This window comes from Micromys minutus (genome assembly GCF_963924665.1).
Source record: "Micromys minutus genome assembly, chromosome: 18".
Taxonomy (NCBI): domain Eukaryota; kingdom Metazoa; phylum Chordata; class Mammalia; order Rodentia; family Muridae; genus Micromys; species Micromys minutus.
The window spans coordinates 16298675-16311293 of NC_137953.1; the positions used below are offsets into that span (position 1 = coordinate 16298675).

The following is a 12619-nucleotide window of genomic DNA, read 5'->3' on the forward strand; positions in this document are numbered from 1 at the left end:
CCCATGCTTCATTCTTCACCATCTATGGCCGACAGTACACGTGGCCCTCGGGTCATGAAAATGGGAGAACTGGACTTGAACATCAACAGCTTCATCACTGAGGAAACCAGACTCTGTACCTCACTTTAGCTGGCCTGGTTGGTGGTAGTTGATGGTGAACCTTCCTTAAGGGCAAGAGAGTGGAAATGCTGGATGATGACCATCTCAAATACTTCTCAGGTCTAATGCCAGTGTTTTGAATTGAGATACCACAAAATAGCTAAAGTCCCAACTTTCCCTTCAGTAACATTCTGGAGTACATAAAGTCTTACAAAGAGAACAGTCCTACAATCAAAACTTACAAGATCTTCATGGCACAGGCCAACAAAATCTATTGTGAGGGATCCCCAGTGATATGGCAGGAGTAGCAGAAGCTATATCACAAGAATAGAGGTCTTGTACCAGGCCAATGACTCTGTCCAGTGAAAAGTTGTAAGCAAAGAAGTATAAAGAAAAGTGTATTATGTCTATTCAACTGTGACAGAATATAGTCTCCATGACAAGATTTATTTTCTGTTAGGAGGATTAGTTTTGAAGCATGGAGTGTAAGTATGAAGGGAATGGATGGAGTGATGAATACAGTTGATTACAGGATGTGAAATCCACAAAAAAATAGCAAAACAATATAACTCAGAAAAGAAACACCTTGACAAGACTGAGTATACTAGAGATGAACAGACATGTACATAAACAAATGTGATATTATGAAGAAAGAAATAAAAGTTACCTATACATAATTTTTAAAAAGACACAGAAACAAAGTATAAATCTTTGTTAAATTTGAGTTTTGTTTCATTTCTAAGACTTGTATATCAACTTTGCTTTAATAATACTTCTGAAAAATCTTTCACAACTTTTTATTCTTTATGTTTCTATATAAGAAAATCTGAATTGTACTTCACTTAGTGGGATTAAAATTTATATAGTGTAGTTTAATGATGCTTGATTCTTATAAGCAAGCCTGTGTACATAGGAGACAGAAGAACGCTATATGAAGTGCTTCAAATACCTTGAAGCATACGCATTCTTGGTTGGAATTTCAAGAAACAGCAGAGAATAATGGTCAGGCAGCCTTCCATTTCTATGACATAGTACAGGCATTGAGAAAGAAGCAGAGACTGAGAAAATGGCCAACCAAGAATCAACCTAACGTGAGACACATCCCATGTGTGACATTCTCTAGATGGCCTTTTTTTTTCAGTCTCTGCTCCATACTTTGTCTTCCTAAATCCTTCAGTGAGTATTTTGCCTCCCCCCCCCCTTCTAAGTACTGAAGCATTTATAATATGATCTATTTTTTTCATAAGCATCATATGTTCTGTGACTTGTATCTTGGGGTGTGAGCTATAGACAGAAAACTGGGTTTCCAGTGGAGGAGGTAGATAAAGGTCTTGGGTACCTGAAGGGGTTTGTAACCCCACAGGAAGAATAACGATATAAGCAAACCAGACACTACAGAGCTACCAGGGACTAAGTCGCCCACCAAAAAGTACTCATGAAGCAACCCACACCTCCAGTTGCATATGTAGCAGAGGATGGCCTTGTAGGGGATCAATAGGAGAAAAAAACTCTTGGTTATTTGAAGGTTATAAGTGCAAGTGTATGGGAATGCCAGGGTGGGGAGGAAGGAGGGAGTGAGTGGGTGGAGACAATTTTATGAAGACAAGAGATGGATGATGGCATGGGGGCTTCTATATTGGAAACGGGATAAGGGAGTAACATTTAAAATGGAGAAAAATAAAAATCCAATAAAAATAGAAAATGATTAAACATTTTTTAAAAAATCAACAAATGGGAACAAATAAAATTGCAAAGTTTCTTTAACGCAAAGGACACTTTCAATATGACAAAATGGGATCCAACAAACTGGTAAAAAATCTTTACCAATCCTATGTCAGAGATAGGGCCAATGACTGATATATATATACAGAGATCTCAGGAAGTCAGAATCCAGAGGACCTATTAATTCTATTTAAAATGGGATTCTATAATAAAGCAAGCTGAGCAAGCCAAGGTAAACAAGTCAGTACATAACATCCCTCCATGGCCTCTGCATCAGCTCCTGCTTCCTGACATGCATGAGTTCCAGTCCTGACTTCATTTGGTGATGAATAGCGATATGGAAGTGTAAGCTGAATAAACCATTTTCTCCCCAACTTTCTTGTTGGTCATGATGTATTGTGCAGGAATAGAAACCCTGACTATAACATCGAGTGTAAAAGATCAGTTTCATGTAATCACTTTCTTTTTCTAAGATTTATTTTATTTATTTTTTGTATGTGGGTCTCTGTCTTCTGACACACCAGAAAGGGGCAACATATCCCATTAGAGATGTTTGCGTCACCATGTGGTTGATGGGAATTGAACTCAATATCTCTGAAAGAGTAGTCACTGCTATTACGTACTGAGCCATCAACCACCCCCAGCCATCCCCACAAATATTCACTATCATAGGTGGATCCTAACTTTAATTAATTAAACCTGAATGATTTTGGAATGGATGGAAGTTAGAATGAATTGAGGAATTGAGAATAAACATTAAATAGAGAAGGGGCTATTGGTGTAGGGAAAATTTGAGGCTTGAAATACTGCCGTTTTGTTTTTAATTTAAAATTAAATTCAAGTTTCCAAGCTTTAAAGGAGCTGTAAACTTTCTAAAAGTGCTCACCTACTTTTTCATTATTTTTTTATTTGCCAAAACACAATGAATGACACTTTGTAACCACCAAAGAATAAGTGATTCTGAATGATTAAAAAGTATAACAAAATTGTGGCATAGATGCTTTTGGTGTTTCTATTTTACTGGAGAAATAATTGCTAAGATGGATATTTGAGAACACTGGCAGCTACTGAGTCTATGCTCCTGACATTGACAGGTCAGGTTTTGCTGCCTAATTCAGGTAAATATCATGCATTGTGTGGACTCTTCTGCCTTGGTTGTTTTAGATTTTTAGACTCTAAATGTAGAATGTATATGTGTGCGAGGGAGTTGCATAAGTGGACAGTGAAAATACTAGTGGCTTATGAGTTTCTACAAGTATATGGTAGGAAATAGGAAAAAAATGTATTGAAGATTAAACCAAATAAGAGTATATATAAGAACACTGTGTAAATACATTATTTTCTAATTCTATGTTGAATAATGATTCTGTATAAGGAACAGGTTCCTAGTGTGAAGTAAAGGAAACCTCCTTTACAACCGAGGTCCTGAAGCCAGAAAACAAAATAGGCTATTGTTTGTTGTTGTTGTTGTTGTTGTTGTTGTTGTTGTTGTTGTTGTTGTTGTTTGAGTGATTACCAAAGGTCACAAATGCCTATTGATAAAGATACAAGCATCAAGCATTTTAGTAGAAGAACATAGAGAAGTAATCATGGAATTAAACTAGAAGTCTACTGCTGGGTTGCTAAACATGACAGATCTAAATGTCCTATAAACTCTCAAAGATTAAGAAAGTTAAAATTCATTTTCTCATCTGCAGACTTCATATCCAGCATTAATATATGTCTGTCTAGCAGGATGCTAACATTAGCAGTTATCCCCATAATAGGGTTAACCTAGAGCTTGCTGGCTCGATCTATGGCACACTGGTTTATGTGAAAATTATGTCAGTAAAGAGACACTTTATAGGTGAAAGCATTTGATAGAAGTTATAGAGTAAATTAGCATACTTCATGAACATGAAAAAAAGAACATAATAAATATATGCAACAAAATTTAAATCAAAAGCTTAAAATATAGCAATAATGCAATTATTTACTAAAAACGTAAAAAAATATGTCTCAAATTTTTATCTTCTTTACTGGATAATGTTGAGTGACAAAGGAAGACAGGCATATAGCACAGAGTGGGTTTACACTCAGTTTTATCACCATCATTGCTGGTTGCTGCAAGGGCACCTGTTCACTGTTCTCTGGAGGCAGATGCAATACCATTGTTGTGGTAGTGAATGAAGCAAAAGAAGTATGAGCAGTGAACTGTAACCACAATTCACATGTGCTCAGCTGCATCATACAATCTGAAGTTCCTCAGAGAATCTTTCATACATATGAGTAATTTATTTGACAGATGATAGTCCAAGCAATATAAAAGCAAGAACGTTTTTGTTATGGTGTGCATCACTGTGGGAGGAAGATGTGTACCTTGAAAGCAGTAATAAACTCCCAAATCCTCAGGCTCTACTCTGCTGATCTTGAGTGTGAAATCTGTCCCTGAACCACTGCCACTGAACCTGTCAGGGGCCCCAGAAAATCGGTCAGAAACCCTGTAGATCAGGAGCTGTGGAGACTGGCCTGGCTTCTGCAGGTACCATTCTAAATAGGTTTTTCCATCACTATGTACAAGGCTCTGACTAGACCTGCAAGAGAAAGAGGCTTGATCTCCAGGGCTGAGAGGAAGGGACAGTGGAGTTTGTGTCATCACAACATCACTGCTGGAAGCTGAAATAATGAGAGAAAAGTACAAAGTCATAAACAAACTTCATGAGCAATCTTGTAATTTTTTTACATATTTCAACTGAGATGTTTATTTTTACATTCAATTCATTATATACTAAAATTCCAGTCCTAACTAAACAAGTTATATGGGAGTGACAGGTGATTCAATACATAACTTAGACCATCCCATCCATCCATGTCATAATCTTCATTATAGTACAGGTTCTCTCCCATCTGGAACCTCCCTCTTCCAGATATACAGCCAACAGGCCCCATCCTGGAGGATATTTGTCTACTCATGTATGGCATCTTCCTCTCTCACTTCTTTCTGTCCTCACCAGGAATCCAGAACAACAGCACCAACAGCCTACAAGTCAACTTCATTTTGAGGAGGCAGCCTGAGGAGACTTTTCACTCACAGCAAGGTGACAGGCAAACTTTTTATCTCAAACTGGCAGTGCTGGTTCCTCCCTGGGGAACAATATGCAAAGGCCTGGGTTTGTGTTTCTGTACAAATAGAGGGAAGTACCCTGAGAGCTTCTCATGTTTGCAGAAATATAAATCCTCTTCTAGTTGTAGAGGGCAGTGGTGCTCAGAGGTATGCACTGAAGAAAGGAGAAATGTTACTCACATAAAGCTTTCTTCTCAATGGAGGAAATGTATACCTGAATTTCACACAGAATGCTCTAAATGGAAGCTGTTAGTAACCTAATTGCTTCTTCTAATTAGAAGATCTCACTCAGTTTCTCCATAATCTCTCTATTCATAGGTCATCAGTCAATTGAATCCACCCTTATGGCAGAAGTCACATCTACTTTGCAGAAAAATTTCAATTAGTTATGTCTTAGGTTTTCTATGCACATGAACTTTAGGTATCTTTTTTTTTTGTTTTAGAATGTTATACTGTATTGAAATATGTCAAAAATACACTACCCAATTTTAGACACTTGAAATACCATCAACTAACTAATTTATTCTTACTAGAGTTTTTCTTGCCACACATTCTTGGTTTTGCTGTCAGGCATGACGAAATTTGAGGATAAAGAAAATTATGCCTCTTGCACAAAGGATTGTTAATGTGAGACAGAAGTAATATGTGTTTTAATCAGTTCATGGGGACAAAGGATTTTATACAAGTGTTAGGATGGTTGTTAAGAATGAGAATGAACTATTAATGTAAATATTTTCACAGAAAGAGTAATCCCTGTAAGTAATTGATTTTAAAAGGGATTGGGATATTTTCTGCTGCACAGTTCCTGTAAGATTTTGTCAGAGCAGGCAGATTTGACTCTGGGGCAGCTCATGCTTCCTGGTTGACAGTCAGGTTAGTCAGCTAGGCCTCAAGAATTTGCCTTTAAGTGGGAAAGGTTTGGAAAGAAGCAAGGGATTGTAGCTTCATTACCATTCCCAGCTTGTCTCTAACAGCTCTCCAGTGAAAAACTCCCTGATTATCCACAGGGGAAAGGTATTGTGCCCATGTAATAAAACTAATACTCTGTGGAAGTGTTTGTGATGATGTCACAATGGGTGGATATTAATCTTCATGTATACTTTGTCAGAATTAGTAATAATATATTATACAAACAGTGAAATATGGTAAGAATAATCTAATAATTATCTACATCCAAATGGAATAATTTTCATTTCTATACTCTTCACAACTGCCATCTTCCCTAAAAGGACCATGCATAGACTGAGACCTAATTCTGTTATAGTGTAGTTTGCTGGTCTTCTTCGTTTGTGCAGTTCAAGAACAGTAAGAAACAAGCTTAGCAGAGTAGACACTGTAGAACCTGGCATACTTCTGAGGTGTTCATCTCTCAGATTGTCACAATATCCATTGTACTAGACCTAGTATGACACTCCTTTGTATTGAGGACTTAAATTTTTAAATCCCCTCACCTGAAGTAATGTATCCCCATTTCTACACAGTCCTCAGCATCATGGCACAGGAAAAAAGTTTCTTCCTCATTATCTGAATAATGATACAATTACAGAGGCTGAACTTTATTCTTTTAAACTATTGTTCTAAGAGTGAACTAGGGATAGCCACTAGAAAGTCTCAGATACCAAGGACCCAAGAGGTTTCCAATATCCATCAGGGAAATTAGCTAAAATACCAGACAAAAGGGAGAAATACTTATATAGAACATATCCAGTTGTGCTTGTTTGAATATGCTCGGCATACGGAAAGCACGATATAGAGGTGTAGCCAGGTTGAAATAGGTGAGCTACTCTGGGTGTGGGATTTAAGACTCCAGTTGCCTAGAAGTCAGTCATCAACTAGCAGCCTTCAGAAGAAAATGTAGAACTTTCAAATAGTCCTGAACCATCCCTTGCCTGGATGATGTTATGTTCCTGATCTGATGGGAATGGAAGTGACACTGTAAGCAAACCCACATTATATGTTGTCCTTTAATAGACTTGTTTGGTCATGTTGTCTGTTCACAGCAGTAAAACACTAAGACAGAAAATGGTACCAGGGACAGGAGTATTGCTGTTAAAGATGTGACCATGCTTTTGTTTAGAAGAATGTGGATGTGAGGACTTTGTATTTGTAAAGGAGTGAAATGCTTTAAATGGGGCTTTGCTACTGAGAGTGCTTTAAATGAGCTGATATGGCCTAACAGTTTTAAATGGAGAATTTCAATATTGAGCCTATTTTTTTGTTATTTTGAGGGAAAATGTGGCTTCTTTTTTTCATTGTCTAAAAAGTCTGCTGAGGCTAAAGTGAACAGAATTAGATTAATTGATTTAAAAGAGGAAGTCTCCAAACAGGCTGGTGTACTTTCTGTTGTGCCTTTACTAAAGTACATACTTATGAAGAACATTTTAATGAAAAGGAACAAAGGAATAAATACTAAATACATGATTAAAGTATTAAAGGAACACTGAGGAGTGAAATGGAGTTGATTCTTATGTTCAAGAATAGTAAATTGAATTAAGGGAGTAACAAATTTGGGGAAAGATCCTGCCTAGCTAAATTAAGGACCTGCCACAATAGTACAGACATTTGATCCCATGAGGCAACAGAAAGCATATCTCTGAGTTCAAGACAACCTAGAACAGAACAAATTCTGATACAGAAAAATGTAAAGACAGGCTTGGTAGACACCTCTTTAAACCTAGGACTTTGGAGACAGCATGAAGATTTCTGAGTTCAAAGTCAGTCTACACAGGAATTTCTAGGACACACAAGCTTATGCAGTGAAGCAGATGAAAAACAGAACACTGGTGATAACATAATAAAACAAGGGAGCCATGTTCCACCTCCAGCAAGCAGCAGAATTTGGCAACTTTGGCCTAGTGACTCTGGCTTTAGAGTACAGAATAGAAGGGACAACTGGCTCCACTGATACTGGTTAGCTGTAGCAAAGAAATTAGTTGTGATTAAGAAGAGGCCAGCATCACTGAGGTGAAATCATCTGGAAGCTTTTTTTTTCTGAGAGCAGAAGGAGCTGTTCTGTTCCAGAGATAGCCAAGGTTGTACCTCTTCATAAAGCTGTACTTGATAATAGGTAAGATTCAACCAGATGCCACATGTTTTGAAACATGAAGGGTCTTGAAGAGCAGAAGAGGCCTGGTACTGTTAAAGGCGATGGAAGGCCATTGGTGAAGGTTCATCCTCAGTGACAGTAGATGGCTCAGGACTGATGGGGTGATGCAAACGATATGAGGCTTGGCACCATGAGGAGAGCCTACGAGAGGCTACTGGTAAAGCCTAATTTCAGCTTAAGACCTCAGTATATTGGAGATGCCAGTACCATAGAATGACCACCAAAAATAGCAGTGACAGTAGAATGGGTCATACTGAATTACAGAGAACAGAGCTGGAAAATTGACAAAAGCCCGTTGTACAAGCCCAAATGATCATGTGTGTTTCCCAGACATTGAAATAAGAAGCTATAATATTGAAGTTGACTTGGAGACCCCAAGGTATTAATGATGGAGGAGCAATGGGATATGTGCTGAACAATGCTTCTAAGAGGGAATGGAACCAGCACAGAAAAAGTCAGTTTGTTGCAGTCAACACAGATGCAAAAGGAGTAGGGGATCTGAAGACTGCTTTGTCTTTAGACATAGAAATGCAGAGTTTGAGTTTGCCCAGTTGTTCCCTGCCTTGTTTTGGAAATTACATTAATTGATTGGATGAATCTCAGAAGAGACTTTGGAGCTTGGACTCTTATCATTTTTGAGACTACTATAGACTATGAGGAGTTGTGGAGTTGGATTAAATATAGTTTGCATTATGCTATGTTTAGATATGGCCCCCATAGACTCACTTGTTTGGTCAATTCTAAGGGGACCAGGACATAACATATCATGGTTTGAGTATGCTTGGCCCAGGAAGTGGCATTATATGGAGTTGTGGCCTTGTTGCAATAGGTGTGTCAATGTGGTTGTGGTCCTTAATACCTTCACCCTAGCTGCCTAGAAATCAGTCATCCACTAGAAGCCTTCAAATGAAGATGTAGAACTTTCAGATCATCCTGTACCATGCCTGCCTTGATGCTGTTATGTTCTTGCCTTGATGATAATGGACTGAGCCTCTGAACCTGTAAGTCAGCCCCAGTTAAATGTTGTTCTTTAGAAGATTTGCCTTGGTAATGGTGTCCATTCACAGTTATTAAAACCCGACTAACACACCAGTAGATAAGCATTGGCAATGGTAACCACCCACCTTCCTCAAAACTATTAATCTAAAATTTCTGCTGTGAAAAAGAAATGTAGGGACACAAAGTTAATCACAGTCTGAAGGAAACCCCATACAGGGTCTGCTCCACCTAGGGATTCATCACATCAACTGACACTAAACCACTCTTGCTGATGTCAAGAAATACTTGCTGGCAGGAACCTTATATAGCTATCCACTGAAATGCTTTGCCAGAACCTGAACAATACAGAAGAGGATGAATGCATGCAAAGAGCAGAGTGAGCATGGGGACCCCAAGGGAGACATTAGGGCAAGGACTGAAGGAGTTTCCAACCCCATAGGAAGACAAGACTATCAACCAAAGATCAACCAACTCCCAAAAGCTCCCACAGCCAAACTTCCAACCCAAGAGTAGAGATGGGGAAAACCATGGTTCAAACTGGATATATAGTACAGTATTGCCTTAACTATCATCAATGGAAGGGGAGACTTTTTGTCCTGTGGAAGCTCAATGACCCAACATAGAGGAATGCATAGGTGCTGTAGAGGGAGTGGATGGGGAGTTGGGGAAGAGGTGAGAGGATAGGGAATTTGTGGATGGAAAATTGGGAAGCAGGATAACACTGGAAAAGTAAATAAATAATATAATCAATTAAAAATATAGGAAGAAAATGAAAAATTTAGGACATTTCTAATATTTAACTTCATAATAAGTGTAGTGGCTATTCCTGATTGTCAATTGACTATATCTGAAATGAACCACAATCCAAGATCAGGATGTTCACCTTTAATATAATCTTGAGTCCTAGAGGCTATGAACCTTAGGACACTAAGGCAAGGAGATCTCTGAACTTGAGGTCATCTAGAACAAAGCAAGTCCCAGATTCAGATGTGGTGGTACATACCTTAAATCTGGGACACATCTTCTGTTGAAGACCTAAGTAAGAACATTGAAATAAGAATGGAGAACTCTCTTTGCCTGCTTGCCTTGTGGGACGGAGTATCATTTAGATTCTTGGACTTCCACTCACAGCTGCTGCTGTCCATTGTTGAAAAGTTGGACAACAGACTGTAAGTCACCAAAAAAAAAAAAAATCCTTACTATATAGAAACTACAATAAGTTTTGTGACTGTAGAAAACCATAACTTATACAGAAGATAGTGTTAGGAGTGGTTCTAGAGGAGCAGAAGTACAAGGATGAGTATTCTAGGAATCTGGAATTGGTTTAATAATTCATCAGCACATTCACCTTCACTGAAACTTCTCCAGATACTCTCTTTCCTGGGAGCTCAGAGAATATTGAGATCAGTGGTAAAAATATATTTCATATATGTTCACCTGATTTTTGACAAAGGAGCTGTAAACATTCAATGGAAAAAGAACAACCTTTCAACATATGGTGTTTGTCCAACTGGCACTCAGCATGCAGAAGAATGAAAATAGACCCTTTCTTATCTCCTTGTACAAAGCTCAAGTGCAAGTGGATCAAAGATCTCCACATAAACCAGGTACACTGAAACTATTAGATGAAAAGTACAGAAAATCTTACAACACATAGGCATAGGAGAAAATTTTCTGAATTGAACACCAATGGCTCATGCTCTAAGGTCAAAGATTGACAAATGGGACTTAAGGAAATTGCAAAGTTTCTGTAAAGCTAAGGACACTGTCAAGAAAACAAAACAGCAGCCAACAGAATGGGAACAGATCTTTACCAACACCACATCAGATAAAGGCCTAATATCCAAGATATACAAAGAACTCAAGAAGTTAGACACCAGAGAACCAAACAACCCTATTAGAAAATGGTGTACAGAGCTAAACAAAAAATTCTCAATTGAGGAATAACAAAGGGCTGAGAAGCATCTAAGGAAGTGCTCAAAATCATTAGCTATCAGGGAAATGCAAATCAAAACAACCCTGAGACTCTGCCCCATGCCCCCCTGCCCACTTCACTGAGTTTATCACTCCTAGCGGAAGCGTCGCCAACATGTCCAAAAAACTGCCCTACAAATTTGCGGACATCGGACTGGCTGCCTGGGGACGGAAGTCCCTGGACATAGCTGAGAATGAGATGCCAGGTTTGATGCGCATGCGGGAGATGTACTCGGCCTCCAAGCCACTGAAGTGTGCTCACATTGCTGGTTGCCTGCACATGGCTGTGGAGATTGCTGTCCTCATCGAGACTCTCGTGGCCCTGGGGGCTGAGGTGCGGTGGTCCAGCTGCAACATCTTCTCTACCCAGGACCATGCAGCAGCTGCCATTGCCAAGGCTGGCATTCCAGTGTTTGCCTGGAAGAGCGAGACAGATGAGGAGTACCTGTGGTGAATTGAGCAGACACTGCACTTCAAGGATGGACCCCTCAACATGATTTTGCATGATGGTGGTGACCTTACTAACCTCATCCACACCAAATACCCACAGCTCCTGTCAGGCATCCGAGGTGTCTCTGAGGAGACCATGACTGGGGTCCACAACCTCTACGAGATGATGGCCAATGGGATACTGAAGGTGCCTGCCATCAATGAAAACTATTCCGTCACCAAGAGCAAGTTTGACAACCTCTATGGCTGCCGGAAGTCCCTCGTAGATGGCATCAAACGGGCCACAGATGTGATGATTGTGGGCAAGGTGGCAGTGGTAGCAGGTTATGGTGAGGTGGGCAAGGGTTGTGCCCAGGCCCTGAGGGGTTTTGGGGCTCAAGTCATCAACACCGAGATTGACCCCATCAATACACTGCAGGCTGCCATGGAGGGCTATGAGGTAACCGCCATGAATGAGGCCTGTAAGGAGGGCAACATCTTTGTCACCACCACAAGCTGTGTTGATATCATCCTTGGCAGGCACTTTGAACAGATGAAGGATGATGCCATTGTTTGTAACGTCAGACACTTTGATGTGGAGATCGATGTGAAGTGGCTCAGTGAGAACGCCGTGGAGAAGGTGAACATCAGGCCCCAGGTGGACCGCTACTAGCTAAAGAATGGACACCGCATCATCTTGCTGGCTGAAGGCCGTCTGGTCAACCTGGGTTGTGCCATGGGCCACCCCAGCTTTGTGATGAGCAACTCCTTCACGAACCAGGTGACGGCACAGATTGAGCTGTGGACCCACCCAGATAAATACCCCGTTGGGGTTCACTTTCTGCCTAAGAAGCTGGATGAGGCAGTGGCTGAAGCCCACCTAGGCAAGCTGAATGTGAAGCTGACCAAGCTGACTGAGAAGCAGGCTCAGTACCTGGGCATGCCCATCAATGGCCCCTTCAAACCCGATCACTACCGCTACTGAGAGCTGGGACTGCCCTTCACCTTCCAGCTGCCATCTTGTTCAGGACACTACCTCTCGATCCCAAGAACACATGTCACCAACTTTGCAGTTGCTCTGACAGTGTTTTCCCCTCACCCCCTCCACTGTGGCTGGTCTTTCTTGTATATCTTTCTGGTGTATCCCTCATACTGTTCCCTGTGTGGCGGGGCAGGGAGTGGTACAG

General features: G+C 40.1%; 1 pseudogene across 1 annotated transcript; it reads left to right on the forward strand.

Annotated features, from left to right (window-relative positions):
• Nucleotides 1-11118: 11118 nt before the first annotated feature.
• Nucleotides 11119-12417, forward strand: LOC308432246 (adenosylhomocysteinase-like; annotated as a pseudogene). Its single transcript has one exon. The product of its transcript is annotated as an adenosylhomocysteinase-like (transcript).
• The last annotated feature ends 202 nt before the right edge of the window (nucleotides 12418-12619 follow it).